At 38.5% G+C, this 16658-nt stretch overlaps 1 protein-coding gene across 5 annotated transcripts in view; it reads right to left on the bottom strand.

Moving 5' to 3' along the window:
• The window catches only part of PARD3 (par-3 family cell polarity regulator), a 1150653-nt gene that overhangs the window by 461145 nt on the left and 672850 nt on the right, over positions 1-16658 (bottom strand). The gene's annotated exons all lie outside the window — the stretch shown is intronic.

The raw sequence follows: 16658 nt of genomic DNA, 5'->3' as shown, positions 1-16658 counted from the left end.
CACAAAGTTTAAACAGCTTGGTCAGGAAGAATAGACACATACTGTACAAGGCAATGTATTATGGAAAATGAAACCTCTGAGCACTGCTATTCAGGGTTAAAACACTTGTTATTTGCCGTTGTATTAATAAAATCTGTGTAACTGTTAAGCTGCATTAAATGACTTACTTTAGAATAATGTCTGAGATTCAGTAATGATCAGAAAATCCCTTAAAAAGTTTTTTCCATGACATAATGAGAAGCTTTAACAGGACGAATCGAGGAGAGGCTTGGAGCATGAAATTCCATGCCTGACTGTAATTTGGAAATAAGCAAATTTATGACAAGCTAGTTTTTTTAAGCAGATCTGTACCCTGAATGTGAAACTATAATGAAGGACTCACATAGCCCACCAAATAAGCAAAACAGGACACATCCATTAACTTCACCATTAATGCAAACATGGCTTAATATGGAACACATTTACATTTCTAAAAACTTTACCTCCAGCTCATAACTTATTGTGCTTTTTTTTTTTTTTTTTTTTTTTTAAAACCAATTCATTTCATGACAGTTTAGTCAAAGGCAATAATAAGAAAATTATAGGCTTTATACATTATGATTATTAAGAAAAGAAAAGTACTAATTGTTAAATTAAAGTTTTAAATTGAAGCAATGCCACAACTTATATAACCAGGACTGCATTTTACATTAAATGGTTTTTGTTCCCAGAGAATTTCATTTATCAGCTTTAAAAGTAACCCACTTCTCTTTTCTCACCATTCAGTTCTGACAAAGCCCTCAAATTGGTTTCCACTGTAAAACCTTTAACATACAGTCCCTTGATGATGCTGTGTATCTAGTGGGAAGCAATTTTGTTGAAAGACATGAGAGCAACATAGTGTAAAATAATATCTAGCTTCCATTTCTCCTAAGAACACAACTGAAAGAGTTTTTTTATTTTATTTTTTTAAAATCTGACTCAAAATTTGAGGCAGGTACATCTGTGATGCCAGTGACATAAAAACTAAGAAAAAAGCAAACAACAAACAATGAAAATTATTTTAAATTCTGACCTCACATTCTAATGATAAAAAATTATCAAAATGGTGCAAGTTTCGATCATTTAACTCTTTCTTCATTACAGGGCATATTTAGTGGTGGACCCAATTAAGGGAACTTCCAGTATTCTAATCCAAGAACAGTAATAAATGACTAGATACCTACATAAACATTCTGTGGACAGGAATGGCCTTTTAACTTCACACAGCAGTGCCCTGTGGAGAGATCAGGCTGACTAGTTCCTCTGTATTTTAGAGTCTTATTTTTAACTTTCATCATCTGAAGAATGCAATGTACCTTGCTTTTAAGTGCATGTCTTAGATAACTTGGTATACAAGAACCTATTACTGACTGGCCTCAATAATCCTGAGACGTGCTCAAGAGACAGAAAGTGATACCAACATGGGGGGGAAGAGGGAGAGGAAAGAAAGTCAGCCAGTGTGTGTGTGGGGTGGGGGGGATCAATAAGAAAATATATTATCCTACTACCTCTGGGTCTTTTATGCAAATTATTCTCTATACAAGTTGCTGTGCTTTAATCTCTTACACACTCTCTGTATAATATAACTTCTTATGTTTTATTTTATTTATAAAGTGTACATATTGTGAGCAGGATTACAAACTGTGCATTGCACACACTACATTAGATTTGTGTCAAACTCAGACTTGGTAATTTAATGTTGCTGGATACAGCATGAGACTAGAAGCCTCATAAGCCAATTCACAGGGTAATACTTTTAAATATGCAAAAGAAAATTTGTAAGAGGGGGGGTTTCACACGAAACTAAAAGGAATTTGGCAGTGATTTACAAATATTGATAATATTAATAAAGTCTAACACATAAGTTACAAATTGAGTTAACTATAGAGTATCATAAAAACAATCAGAATTTTGGAAGGCTTTTGACTTTTTTTCCCCAACAAAAATCTCAAATGGGTCTCAAATTAATGTAAAATCTCTCATCAAAATAAAATATTTTTATGTGTCATATACTGAGGCACCTGAACAAAATAACAAACCCTTATGAAATAATTTATCTTGGCTTATTATCTTGGCTTATTAGTAAGTTACATGTTTCAAAAACAAATTAAATTGCAAAAGAGAAAAAAAAAAACACAAACATTTCCAAATGCACCAACATCATATGACATTTAGGGGCTGGCATAAATAGGGAAGTATTGACTAAAGAAAACCCAGCATTCCATGTATTTGAGGCCAAGAGGAGGGAAGGTCAGGGTGTTTGCAAAAAAAAATCCCGTTCAAACTCTCTATCCGCTTAATACAAATGAGATATTTAATGAAGTTCTGAACGCTAGCATTATCTCCCCCTGTACGAGACACTGGGGAGATATACTGAACTAAAGGGTCAACACAATTACAATTGGAAGCACGTCAAGCTGCAGGAGAACAATACACTTGCAGTGCCAGTGAATTAGACTCAATAAGGTTTAAATGGAAAAATACGGATATGTTTTATTAGTTTTTAGATAAAATGCAGATTAGGACTGACAGCTTTACTAAAACATGAATTAATCAGAGTTTAGAATTGCTGGAGGTAGAAATGGGGGGAAAAACAAACAAGTAAAATTAATAGTATAGTTGTAACAATGTTTTGTAAATTAAAATAAATAAATAAATCTGTCTTTATTTGATACAACAATAGACACGTTTAGTTGGTGCTTTTAAACCGATGTCCCCTCATAGACTCAGGGGCTCAATTATCAAGCTGCGAATGCAGCTGTTTCTGCTTGAGCCGACCGCTGCTCCTTAACTCGTCCACCACCTGCTAGCATCTGATTGACCGCAAATGTGCAGGGGGAGGTATTGCACAATGTTAAATGCAGATGGCGTATGCTGTCGGCATTTAGCGATGTCGGGCAGATGTGATTCGCTACAGCAGATAAGCTCCTGGTTGTGCCCTATTCCTGCCACAATAAACAGTTATATTCTTTTGATGTCCCGTGCTTACAATGTTGGTTTTGTTTTTTATTTTGAGCATATCTTGTGATTGTTCATTATACATTTTTGTTTACACATATATACTGTCAGCATGGTAACCAGTGTCAGTTATTACTAGGGATGGGCGAATGTGTTTATATTCGAATTCGAATGCTAGAACGAATTTTATTGTAGAAATTCGGTTTACATAATCGAATGTTGATAAGAACGAATATTCATAAAAATTCTATTATCGAATGTTATTTACAGTTTTCGAATGTGACATTCAAATTTGAATGTGACATTCAAATTCAAATGTTACATTTATAAACCAGTGTTGTAGACTAGAAATACTATTTCGAATTTGAATGTGACATTCGAATTTGAATGTAGCATTTGAATATAATATTTATAAAACACAGTATTAGACTAGAAATACTATTTCAAATTCGAATGTGACATTCGAATTTGAATGTAGCATTTGAATATAATATTTATAAAACACAGTATTAGACTAGAAATACTATTTCGAATTCGAATGTGACATTAGAATATTACATTTATAAAACACAGTATTAGAATAGAAATACTATTTCGAATTTGAATGTGATATTCGAATTCGAATGTAGCTTTCAAATTTGAATATTACATTTCGAAATTGAATGTGATATAAAATACATAGCTAAACATTCTATTCTTCAAAGTAATATTTTCGAATGTTATTGAAAAATTCGAAAACGGAAATTTGAAAATAGAATGTTATATAAACATTCGAAATTCGATTTGAACGAACAAATGTATCAAAATGCATTTTAAATTTCGAATATTTACAAACATTTGCCCATCCCTAGTTATTACACAGTAGGGGTGGGATTTGTAGCCTTTATATAATTTGCTCACCTTGTAAAACTATTTGTCTGAGGAAGAGGATACATTTACTGAAGAGTCACATATTAAATAATCCTTGCTCTTGAGAATCCAGTGGGTGTTAACATACTGCTTCTGTTCTGTTTAACTTGCTTAGCACCCTGGTGGATAATTTATGTTTATATGGTACATTCAAGTACGCGTCAATCATACCAATCCTAAAAAAGCCCTTGCTTGACCCCTCCACGCCTTCTAACTATCGTCCGGTCTCCTTACTTCCCTTTGCTTCAAAATTATTGGAACGACTGGTCTATAATCGGCTAACTCAGTTTCTCACAACTAACTTCTTACTTGATCCATTACAATCTGGTTTCCGACAAACACTCAACAGAAACTGCTCTTGCTAAAGTAACAAATGACCTGTTATCAGCTAAAGCAAAATGCCACTACTACTCACTAATTCTTCTTGACCTATCCGCTGCTTTTGACACAGTCGACCATCCTCTCCTCCTAAAAATACTACATTCATTTGGCATCTGAGACACAGTCCTCTCCTGGTTTGCCTCATATCTCTCAAAACGCTCGTTTTCAATTTCCTTTAACAAAATATCTTGCGATCCTATGTCTCTATCAGTTGAAGTACCACAAGGCTTTGTCTTGGGTCCCTTGCTTTTCTCTCTCTATACATCCTCCCTTAGAAAACGTATAATCTAGTTTGGATTCCAGTACCACTTATATGCTGATGATACCCAAATCTATCTTTCCTCTCCTGGTATCTCTCCCTTTTTACTCAACCAGATTTCCAACTGCCTCTCGGCAATTTCCTCTTGGATGTCTTCACACTACTTCCAACTCAATCTGTCCAAAACTGAGCTGCTTCTTATTCCCCCCTCTTCGAGACATCAAACACCTGACATTTCCCTGACGGTTGGAGACTATTCTCAACACCACACCCCCCAGGTCCGCTGTCTTGGGGTCACACTAGACTCAGAGCTCACATTCAACCCACACATACAAGCACTTACCAAATCCTGCCATTCACACCTACGCAACATTTCCAGAATTTGTCCCTTCCTTACTCAAAACACTACAAAAATACTTATTCATTCCCTCATTTTGTCACTCAATTATTGCAAGCTACTACTAAGTGGCCTTCCAAAACAAAGCCTCTCCTCCCTCCAATCTATTATGCATGCTTCTGCTAGACTCATCCACCTAACTATCAGCTAATCCGCTCTACCAGTCTCTACACTGGCTCCCCATACACTCCAGAATATGATTTAAAGTATTAATCCTAACTTACAAAGCACTCAACAGTCTAACTCCCAACTATATTTCCTCTCTCATCATGAAATATTCCCCATCCCGTCCTCTTCGATCAACCTCTGACTTACGTCTCTCCACTGCTGTTATCTCTACGTCCCACTCCCGCCTCCAAGACTTTCCACGTGCTGCTCCTGTCCTCTGGAACTCTCTACCCCGCTCCATAAGACTGTCTCCAACCTTGTATAGCTTCAGGCGCTCCTTGAAAACCCACCTATTCAGAGAGGTGTACCATCTCTCCTCCATCCCTCATCGGAACCAAATACTTGAATTGTCTGACTCACCGCTGTAACTACAACATATGTAACACGCTACCCCAACCTTATGTCTCTGCATCCTAAACATGTAGACTGTGAGCTCTCCAGAGCAGGGCCCTCTTCCTCCTGTACTAGATTTGTTTAGTTTTGTATTTTATCAAAATACTTTGTCATCATATACCCCTATCATTGTACCCAGAGCTATGGAATTTGGCGGCGCTATACAAATAAATGATAATAATAATAATAATGGTAAGAGTTAATATCCCATCTGACAAATAGATAAAATAAAACAGGTGAAATAAAAAATACTTGAAAGTTGGAACATAGGATACAATTATTTAACAATTCCATGGCTGGAGGACTGTCACAAGGTTTTCCAAGTTAACCAGCTCAAATAATAATGTTGGGTAACATAGTAAAGATTTCCACCCGTATTGATAAGTACTTTCGAAATCTGATTTCTCCAAAATGAAAGCCATAAGGATCAAAGTGTTTTATTATATCAGAGTAGATGTACACCTGGGTAACAGCTGTACACAATGATGCTATATGCATTGTTTGTTAGTTTCTAAAAAAAGGTCCACATTTTAATATAACATTCATTTATAGCCTTCAGCCTTACAAAGCTCATATCCACCTGTCAGAAGTTAGAATTGTAAAACCATGTCTGATTACAATACTTTGTTTTGCCACATTCTTGTCAATAATCACCTCCTTTTATTTATAAACATGTGGTAATTGTGAGAGAAATGCTGGTATTTACAGGAAACCGATCAGCACCATTTCAGCCTTTGGTGAAATTAATTTCAGGTAAGAGGAACAAAAAAAAAAAAAAAATACAACTCTTCTTTGCAATGGTCCCATTTCCTTTATTGAAGGATCCAGTGTACATGCTTCCAGGTCTGTGTGCATTTAAGTAAATGATGCACTTTCATAAGCAATGCTATTATTTTGGTAAAGCACTGCTCATACGCAGCTGATTTTAATTTATTTTTATAAACCACACACACACATATATATATATATATATTTATATATATATTTTTATATATATATATATATATATATATATATATATATATATATATATATATATATATATATATATATTTCAGTTTAATTTATCAAATGTGCTAACTGGACTTGCCAATATAGGACTCCTCTTTGAAAAAGGTTGACCACCTCAGAGGAACCAATATCCTATAAGCAAAGTAAATTAAAACTATATAGAAGATCTAAAGACACAAAATAAAAATACACTACACTTTTTTGTGCATATTTTTTACACTGTGACAATACTATTACTTATAGTTTTATGGTGTTCCACACAGGCTCTCCTACAACTAGGGATTAACTCTAAATTCAATCAACCATGACACTTCTTCCATACATAATGTTTTCTTCTAATAAGGTTTCCTATTAACAACAGAAATATTTTATTCTCTCAGTTGCTCAAATTCCTTTTAAAATTTAAACATCGTGTATGACTGAGTGGAATCTGTGGCAAATTTGTAAGCTCTCCAAAACCCACAAGTTATCGAGGAGTTGCATTGCTTACACAAGTTAGCAACTATTTCACCAATAGCTTCACAGAAATCCAATATCACAGCTATTGGCACAATAAAATAAATTAAAATACTGAACAATATCACCTAGCAGATCTACAAGTTCCTGAAAAATATTTAAAAAAATACATTTCTATTTAATGAGACACTAAAAATATTACTCTTGGACGCAAATGAGATCTGCTCTGTAAGCAATGGACAAAAACTTGGGTGATAAACAAAGGAAAAGCACTAATGGCACTACTAGTGGTGTAGTCAGGAATTCCCCAGTAACCTAAATTTCTTATTGTACTATTAGATTTTTGTACGAGAGTTATACATTTTGGGGTGGCAGTGCTGTGTACTGGGTAGAGAAAACTTTATTTAATCAGTCCTGGACTGATGGTATTTACACTTAGGGAGCACTCACATTCCTTATAGGCTACATTAAGTATACGCTGAGCGTATCTGTCACAATCTCATTGCGCTATACTTAATGTAGCCTACAATGAATGTTAGTGCTCCCTAAGTGTACATACCATCAGTCCAGGTCTGATTAAATAAAAACTTGGCTGACTGTTGATTGCTAGAGGCATAAACACATAATAAGGAAGTTCTTTTCAGCTTCATTCTTTTCACCTGAAACTACTTTTAGAAAAACAGAAGGGCAAAACCCATTTTCAAGACTTTGTTAAAGGGACATTGTACACCAGATTTTTCTTTGCATAAATGTTTTGTAGATGATCCATTTATTTAGCCCATCTGGGAGTGTTTTTGTAACAATTTGTAGTTTTTTGCTTATTCTTTAATAACATTGTGATGATTTTCAGACTCCTAACCAAGCCCCACAGTGTCATATGTATTCACTTATTTACACTCTACTGATGGCTTCGGTTTGTCTTATCTGTCTTTTCATATGCAGGGGAGGGGAAGAGTGTCTGCGCCAGCCCCTTTCACTGGGTGTCACAGCCTAACCTCATCAACAATGCTAAACTTGGAGCTTCTAAGTTTTTAAAAGCTTTTATAATGTTTTTTCAGATCAGTATCTGTGCATATTCTTCTTTATAGTAGTGTCTATTACATGCAGTTATTTGAAAATTGGTGTATACTGTCTCTTTAAGGTGCAGATACATATCAATCAGCTTCAGCCAAGATAGACAGGACTGAATAATATGTTTAAAGGGACAGTCAAGTTAAAAAAAAACTTTCATGATTGAAAATAGGGAATGTAATTTTAAAAAAACTTTAGAATTTACTTTTATCACCAATTTTGCTTTGTTCTCTTCATATTCTTAGTTGAAAACTAATTCTAGGAGGTTCATATGCTAATTTCTTAGACATTGAAAACTGCCTCAAATCTGAATGCATTTTGACAATTAGAGGGCATTAGTTTATGTGTTTCGTATAGATAACATTGAGCTCATGCACGTGAAGTTACCCTGGAGACAGCACTGATTGGCTAAAATGCATATCTGTCAAAAAAAACTGAAATAAGGGGGCAGTTTGAAGAGGCTTAGATACAAGGTAATCACAGAGGTAAAAAGTGTATTATTATAACAGTGTTGGTTGTGCAAAACTGGAGAATCGGTAATAAAGAGATTATCTTTCTTTTTAAACAACGAACATTCTGGTGTTGACTGTCTATTTAAGCATTGATAAATCAAATGAAAAAAGGCTCTTTAAAAATAGGTGCCCCCCCCCCAAAAAAAAGTCTATGGTTTACCCCTAAGGAAGAAAAATATACCCATTCACCCATTGTTAATCTTAATAAAATACAACTAAAAAAGCAAAAAACATGGAAAAAAGCAAAACAGAAAAACATAAATTATGCTTACCTGATAATTTTCTTTTCTTCAGATGGAAAGAGTCCACAGCTGCATTCATTACTTTTGGGAAATAAGAACCTGGCCACCAGGAGGAGGCAAAGACACCAAGCTAAAGGCTTAAATACTCCTCCGACTCCCCTCATCCCCCAGTCATTCTGCCGAGGAACAAGGAATAGTAGAAAAAATATCAGGGTGAAAAGTTGCCAGAAGAAGAAAAATACAGATGCCCCGGGTGGGGAGCTGTGGACTCTCTCCATCTGAAGAAAAGAAAATTATCAGGTAAGCATAATTTATGTTTTTCTTCATAAATGGAAAGAGTACATAGCTGCATTCATTACTTTTGGGAAAACAATACCCAAGCTATAGAGGATACTGAATGAAAAGACGAGAGGGTACAAGAGGCGGCCCATTCTGAGGGCACCAGGGCTGAAACCACTACCCAACAAAACCCCGCTTCGTCCGAAGCCGAGAACATTGAAAGGAAAAGGCCCCAAGAACACTGACCCGCAGATAGTCCGGAAGCCTAGTTAGAGACCGCAAAATCAGACTCAACTGAGCCAACAGTCCTCCAGGAGACACCATCGCACAGTGGTCGACCCCCAACCACACACCCCTTACTAGCGAAGGGAACACCAGCCCAAAACTCCCAAGGGACAGGGCAAGGAAAAACCAAAGGAAAACAGAAAGGATACCACAAAATTCCATAAAGGATAAAAAAAAAAAACAGATCGAGCCCAGCTCAAAAAGACCCAAATGGGTCCATATCAAACAAGGGGAGGCAACGCCCAGACCAACAGAAACACAAGGTCTAGGACCGGGAACCCGAACAGCTAATTTTACTCTCAACATCGTGTGAAAGCACAGAAAACGACAATTAAAGACGGATTCCTCAAGTCGTCAGAACTCAGAATAAGTATTCAACACAAATCGGTGTAACAGACCTAGACGAGGTAAACACCCGAGTAAAGAACACGCAGCCGTCATCAGGATGACACAGAGAGAATACTTGCTAAGAAGCAAAATGCGGCTAAACAAGATATCCGATTGCAAAAACTCCAAGACACAGGGCACACTCTAGGCCAGAGATTTCCAAACATCATGTTAGCGACACACTTTTTAGACCTACATCATTTTGCAACACAGTAATTCAGTTATACTAGCAAACAGGAGGTTACACTAACTTTTTTTTAAGAGATATGGACACATACATAAATGATATAATAACCAAATGTATTTACAAGCAACAGTATGTAAGTATGTGCAAGAATTAAAAAAAAAGTTTAAACACCAATAGCTACTTACTATTTTAATGGAATGTATGAGGATGATGGGATGAACACAGTTTCTGAATATTTGGTGGAATATTAGATAAAGATACTCGCAGTTCATCATCAAGCATTTTTAAGCTTCCACTTCCTATCCATATATCAAGAGCAGGAGCAGCAATGCACTACTGGGAGCTAGCTGCAAAAAAATCAACACTGACTTCAGCTCAGCTTTTTAAGCTGCTGCCCTCAGAACTCTGCGAGTCCGAATGACTACTGCCCGCGCTGCAAACACACTGCTGTCCCACTCACTGACTACACATGCAGTAACGAGCCGATTGAGGAGACTGCATGTGCAGTCAGGAGCCAATGTGCCACCAATGGGAATAGTTTCAATTCCCACTGAGCAGCGCCAATAGGTTAAGATGATCTGTGACCCACTAGGTATCAATCACATGTCAACCATGTGATATGCGTAACAGGCAGGCAGAAAGTGGGAAACCCCCCCCAATTTTTTTTTTTTTTTTTTTTTGCTGAAGCAGGGGATACACCTACACACTGCCGCCGACACACTGTCATGACACACAGTTTGGAAAGCACTGCTCTAGGCAATCCAAGCCGCCAGACCGACCCATAGGTCTCAAAAGAGGAGAAGCACAGAACCTCAACAAGGCCCACTACACCCTCTTTTTTTTGTTGCAAACAGCACGGCGGGACACCGCTGGTGACTCCCTTGCTAGGCACTGCCTGGTATTGAACCCAGGACTCCAGGTTCAGAAAGCAGTTTTCTCTGTCTGTGCCACTGGAGATTGTTTCCGAAATGAACAACAAATCTAAGAACCTACCTCGCAGCCGGGCCAGCAGGTCTGAAAACAGGGAAACAGAAGAACCCCTACACCTGTTTACAAAAGAGCGGAAAGAAAAAATGGCCTCAGCCATTCTAACAGAGCTCGGGGACCCACACAAAACTCCTTAAAGACAGTCGACAAGGCTGAAGACTCAGAAAAATCTAGCAAAAGGCCCATCTCAACAGCAAGACTCCAGATAGAACAGAACAACCCAGAGAGCTTGCCTCTCTCCAAAATAGGTTAACCCTCTGTTCCATCCCCTGAATCTAGGAGAAGTCCTAAAACAAGGCCACCTCTGTAGGAGAACAAGCCCCCCCTAAGAAAAAAGGGGGGCCATTAAAGACAGAGCACCTGCCCACGAGACACAAGGCCACAGGCTGAACAAGAGATCAATCTCCAATGCAGACGAACTTGGAAGGAATCCCCTTAGCAATTAGCCTGTTGGCACACAGACAGGTGCAAAGGCTGCAGCGATTACCCAGTGAACCCTTCGCCTGCAGAACCACGTAGCCATCAGGCACCTTCAGCAAACCATCCAAGGGAAACCGTGGGCAGGTGCTCTGTCTTTAATGGCCCCCTTTTTTCTTAGGGGGTAGGCAAGCCCAATGAGCAGCGGCACTCAGGAAATCTGGCCAACCGTGACCAGATCTACTAGCCAGACCAAAAGGTCATAGCCAAAGTTCCCTGGAACAGGAGAACCCCAAACCTACCCTAGATCCTGAAAACACCGGTAGCAACCCGCAACGGGATCCACAAGGGAAAACACTGAGCAAAAGCCTCAGCAACCGGAAGAACTAGGGCGATGACAAGTCCGAGCCCCCAATTGTTTAAAACAAACAATATCCCAGAAACTCAGTCTGATATAAAAAAACAGACCCACAGGGAGATATCAATGTAATATCCAGAAGAACCCGGAGAACAAGAACACCTCGCAAGTCCCGACCCAAAGAAGAGACCAACATATGCCGAAGACCAACGCTCCAAAGGAGCTAAGGCATCTTGAATCAAGACTCTAGAGCCCATAGGCGTTCGAACTGCCACAAGACGTCCAAAGCAAGGGAATACCTTAAGGACAAGGTCACTCGAGCAAAGGCTAGTCTCCACATCACCTCCATACGAGACAGAGGAGCACATGAAAACAAAGATGCAGAACATCCCCAATTCCGGGGAAAACCCTAAGCAGAGCCCAAAGGAAACTCTCTTGAAGGGAAAACCAGGTCCCCAAAGGAGACCCACCCACATGGAGGAATAGAAAAAATCCAAAGGGTCTCAAAGAAGAGAACAACCATCTCCCGAAGGGAAACCCAGGGCCCCAATAAGGAGACCTAACCCACATGGGGAAACGGACAAAGTCCAAATGGTCTCACTGAACAAGAGAACCACGGAAAGAACAAGTCCAAAAGGACAATTCCTAGAGCCTCAGAAAGGCCAAACCACCCTAAACCAGCGGTAAGGAGGAGCTAAACCCCCAATCCTCCCACATAAGGAAGAATACTCTAGGTCCTGAGAGAATCGGAAGCAAAAAGGAGTGACGTAGCGGAACACCGCTGACCCAGTCAACCAGCTTATAGGCTAAATAAGGACTGAAACAATCCTTTCAGCCGCACCGACCCACAAATCCTCTTTAGAATGCTTAGCTGAAACTTGTAAAATAAAACAAGAAAACACAAATAATAAAGTGAGCCTCAACCGGACCAGCCAGGCAGAACAGACGCCACGTGTCTGAACAAGCCACGAGAAAGACGATCTGAACCCAAGCAGGACCAGCCTGCAGCCAGGGTCATAACTGTCAAACAGCTGCCTAAATCCTCCCTCAGAGGGGAAGAGAATAACAGACAAAACATAGGACAAGCATGTCCCTTAAACTTGTGCAGAAGTAAACAGCGAGAATCGATCCCAGAGAAAGTTCCCGAAGGAAACATAATCAAAAATAAAAGTGATTCTAACCGGATAAAAGAAAATATAAGGTAACCCGAAGGTAAACGCCGAAGAAGAAACAGGCATACCCGCAGGACCAGCCAAACGGAACTCTGATCTTCCAAAAAAAAAAAAAAAAAAACACGAAGGATCTCAATAACCGACAATCAGGAGATTACGTCATCCCCTCTTGTCTAATGAGGTGAGTCATTCAAAGTAGAATATTGCGGATTTCCGTATCCGTTAAGAATAGGTTCCTCTAACAATTCAAAAACGTGTCTGAGTAAAACACGAAGGCGCGCTATACGAAAAGCACAACACTCAGAGAAAGCTACACCCGCAGGGAACTGTAGAGGCCCACCCAAGGTCGGGAGACCCGGGACAATAGGGCATGAGCACAAACTCAAATAAACGTCTGGGCTTTGCAGATGCATAATCGCCAAAAATATGTGAAAGTGAAAACGAGCTGCAATCTCCGGGGGGGGGGGGGGGGGGGGGGGGGGAGCCAAGAGGGATATACATAATCTGGGCTACCCGCATGTGTAGTAGTAGGGAGCGGTAGGGAACTAGCCTTGCGGAGGACAGAACCCCCAAAGCGGATGGCTCAGAGGACCTTTGATTCCCCAAGCCCAAGGCGCTCTAATACGGCATATCTAACATAACTGATTGACCTGTGTCACCGGGGCCAATTTGCATTCTTCACAAGACGAAGAATCTGAAATTTGAACTGTCTCAGCATCAGAATCCTCCATAACTCGATAGAGAATATAATAATATGGACTTAAGAAAAATCTGAACGGCACCTGACACCCACAATGGCTGGGGTACTCACCACCTCCTAGGAACCAGACACTAGTAGACCAGAATTTTTCAGTCGCCACAAAGTCAGGAATGCGGAAATGGAAGACCAGAACGTAAAAACATCCAGTCACAAGGTGAACCGTATAGTCCAAAAAAAGTGCGCCCAAATATAAGGTTGCGTCACTTCCAAAGGCCTTTATGTTCTAAGCCAAGAGCCCAGTTAAAGGGACACTGAACCCAATTTTTTTTTTTTTTTCGGGATTTAGATAGAGCATGGAATTTTAAGAAACTTTCTAATTTACTCCTATTATCACATTTTCTTCATTCTCTTGGTATCTTTATTTGAAATGCAAGAATGTAAGTTTAGATGCTGGCCCATTTTTGGTGAACAATCTGGGTTTTTCTTGCCAATTGGTGGATAAATTCATCAACCAATAAAAAAAGTGCTATCTAGAGTCCTAAACCAAAAAAAAAGCCTTTTCAAATAAAGATAGCAAAAGAACAAAGAAAAATTGATAATCAGAGTAAATTTAAAAGTTGCTTAAAATTGCATGCTCTATCTGAATCCCGAAAGAAAAAATGTGGGTTCAGTGTCCCTTTAACACTACACATAAGCAGATTGAATCACATAAACATGATTTAAAAAAAAAAACCTGTTCAATAATCCCCCTCGGGAGATATTAACCCTCGATTCCAAGATACCAAAGGAGCCTCACTGAGGCCCTATATTATATACTTAAGTCCCGCAAGATAGCACCTTACAGAAAGCAAATAACTTACAGTACATTCTGATGAAGTAAAATGAAACTCTTACCGGAATCTACACCGTGGAACAGGAACACGGCCCTTCAAGTGGGACGAATAGTAGCAATGCTTCCGCCAGGCAGCGAAGCGAAGTTAGACAACGCAGATTGCTTGTGGAGATGTTAATATGAGTCAGGATGATTTCGCAGAAAGACTCTCCCTGCATCTCTGAACTCTAACTTTCATCCAGGCCCTCACAGAGACTGAAAGGATTACTTAAAACTCCCGTCCCATGTCGAAGAGTACTACCCTCCATAAGAGACAAACTTCTGACACTTCTCTGCCAACCTCCTGGGACGAAAGGCAAAGAATGATTGGGGGATGAGGGGAGTGGGAGGAGTATTTAAGTCTTGAATGACTGGGGGATGAGGGGAGTGGGAGGAGTATTTAAGTCTTGAATGACTGGGGGATGAGGGGAGTGGGATGAGGGGAGTGGGAAGAGTATTTAAGTCTTGAATGACTGGGGGATGAGGGGAGTGGGAGGAGTATTTAAGTCTTTGGCTGGGGTGTCTCTGCCTCCTCCTGGTGGCCAGGTTCTTATTTCCCAAAAGTAATGAATGCAGCTGTGGACTCTCTCCATTTATGAAGAAAAAAGAGATTGAATGGACTATAAAAGTGAAAATGTTTTTAACATACTCAGCATATTTAATGTTATTTTATAGTATAGGGGAGAAACATCTCTCAGGGGTTTCCTTTTTAAAGTTGTTGCCATGTGTTTAAGTGAAAATACATACAAAAAAATAATATGTTTTTATATACGCTGATCACATTATTTACAAAAAGAAAGCAGAACATTTGAAGTTTTTCGGATAGGTAATTGATGACTTCTGTGGTGACATCACTCCCTGCACCTGATTTATCGAATCCGCTTTAACTGCTGACTTTGAAGAACGTCAGGTCTATTATGAATTACTAGAAGCATAGTGCGCAACAGATGTACTGACCCTTTGAGAATTTTACTAGGCTGAGCTAAAATAAAATCTTCATTATGTCCCTTCAAGCATTTGTTAACCAATTCTTGTTCCAACATTTTTAAATAAACTATATATATATTTATTTATTAACGGAATTACAACCTCAGAGCTTTCTTCCTCAGCTGTCAATGATTTGGCCTCCATCGCCCCACAGAGAAAATAAAATAAAAAATAATGCCTGACTACAATTATTTGGGTTAAAGAGAATTTGTTTACATTAAGGAAAAATAAAGGTCGGAATTGCCTTTTTTTTTATTCTGAACAATTTACATGTCCTTCAGTTTTCTTTTTCTTTTCTACTTGCAAGAAATGAATCTATTTACTTTTATAGAAATAATCCATTTAAACCAGACAGAAATATTAATAGAAAACATGGTCACAATTAAAAGTAAAGGAAATAGCCTTCCTATGTTGAATCTTTTATCAAATTAGTTTTCTAATAGATGCCATTTGTAAACCTCTCTTTTCGCACTGTGTAATGTAATGGCAAATTACCCAATTAAAAATGTAGTCCATCACGCTCTTGCAGGACTGCCTGTACGTAGGCCCAAGTGCAAATAAATCTTATGGGACTGTAAAGGATAAGACACATTGAAACTAATGTCAATGCAGAACATGCATCGTGCGCTCTGCTGCAGTAATCAATGCACATATGAGAATGTTATTGAATACAGGTAAACATGAATATGCTTTTGTCACATTGACATCTGACTCATTTCGACAGCAAATAGTAGACATGGCTAAAAATCTTCCATCTTTTTTCCAATTAATTATAAAAGGCAAATACACATCCAACTGCCCTCTTTTAAAATATATGCTTAAAGGGATACTAAACCCAATGCTTTTTTCTTTCATGATTCAGCTAGAGCGTGCAATTTTAAGCAACTTTCTAATTTACTCCTATTAGCAAATTGTCTTCATTATCTTGATATCTTTATTTGAAAATGCAGAAATGTAATCTTTGCAGCCGGCCTAAATGTAGCCACCAATCAGCAAATGCTACCCAGGTTCTGAACCAAAAATGGGTCGGCTCCAAAGATTACTTTCCGGCTTTTTAAAATAATGATAACAAGAGAATGAAGAAAATTTGATAATAGGAGAAAATTAGAAAGTTGCTTAAAATTGCATGCACTATCTGAAATTTGGGTTTAGTATCCCTTTAAATTAAAATTATTTGTAGAGCACCAACAGATTCTGCAGCGCTGAACCAAAATGTATTTACAGGGACATGAAACCCACATATTTTTCTT

Source organism: Bombina bombina, chromosome 5, assembly GCF_027579735.1.
Source record: "Bombina bombina isolate aBomBom1 chromosome 5, aBomBom1.pri, whole genome shotgun sequence".
NCBI classification, from domain to species: domain Eukaryota; kingdom Metazoa; phylum Chordata; class Amphibia; order Anura; family Bombinatoridae; genus Bombina; species Bombina bombina.
This window is presented reverse-complemented; position numbering and strand designations above follow the sequence as displayed.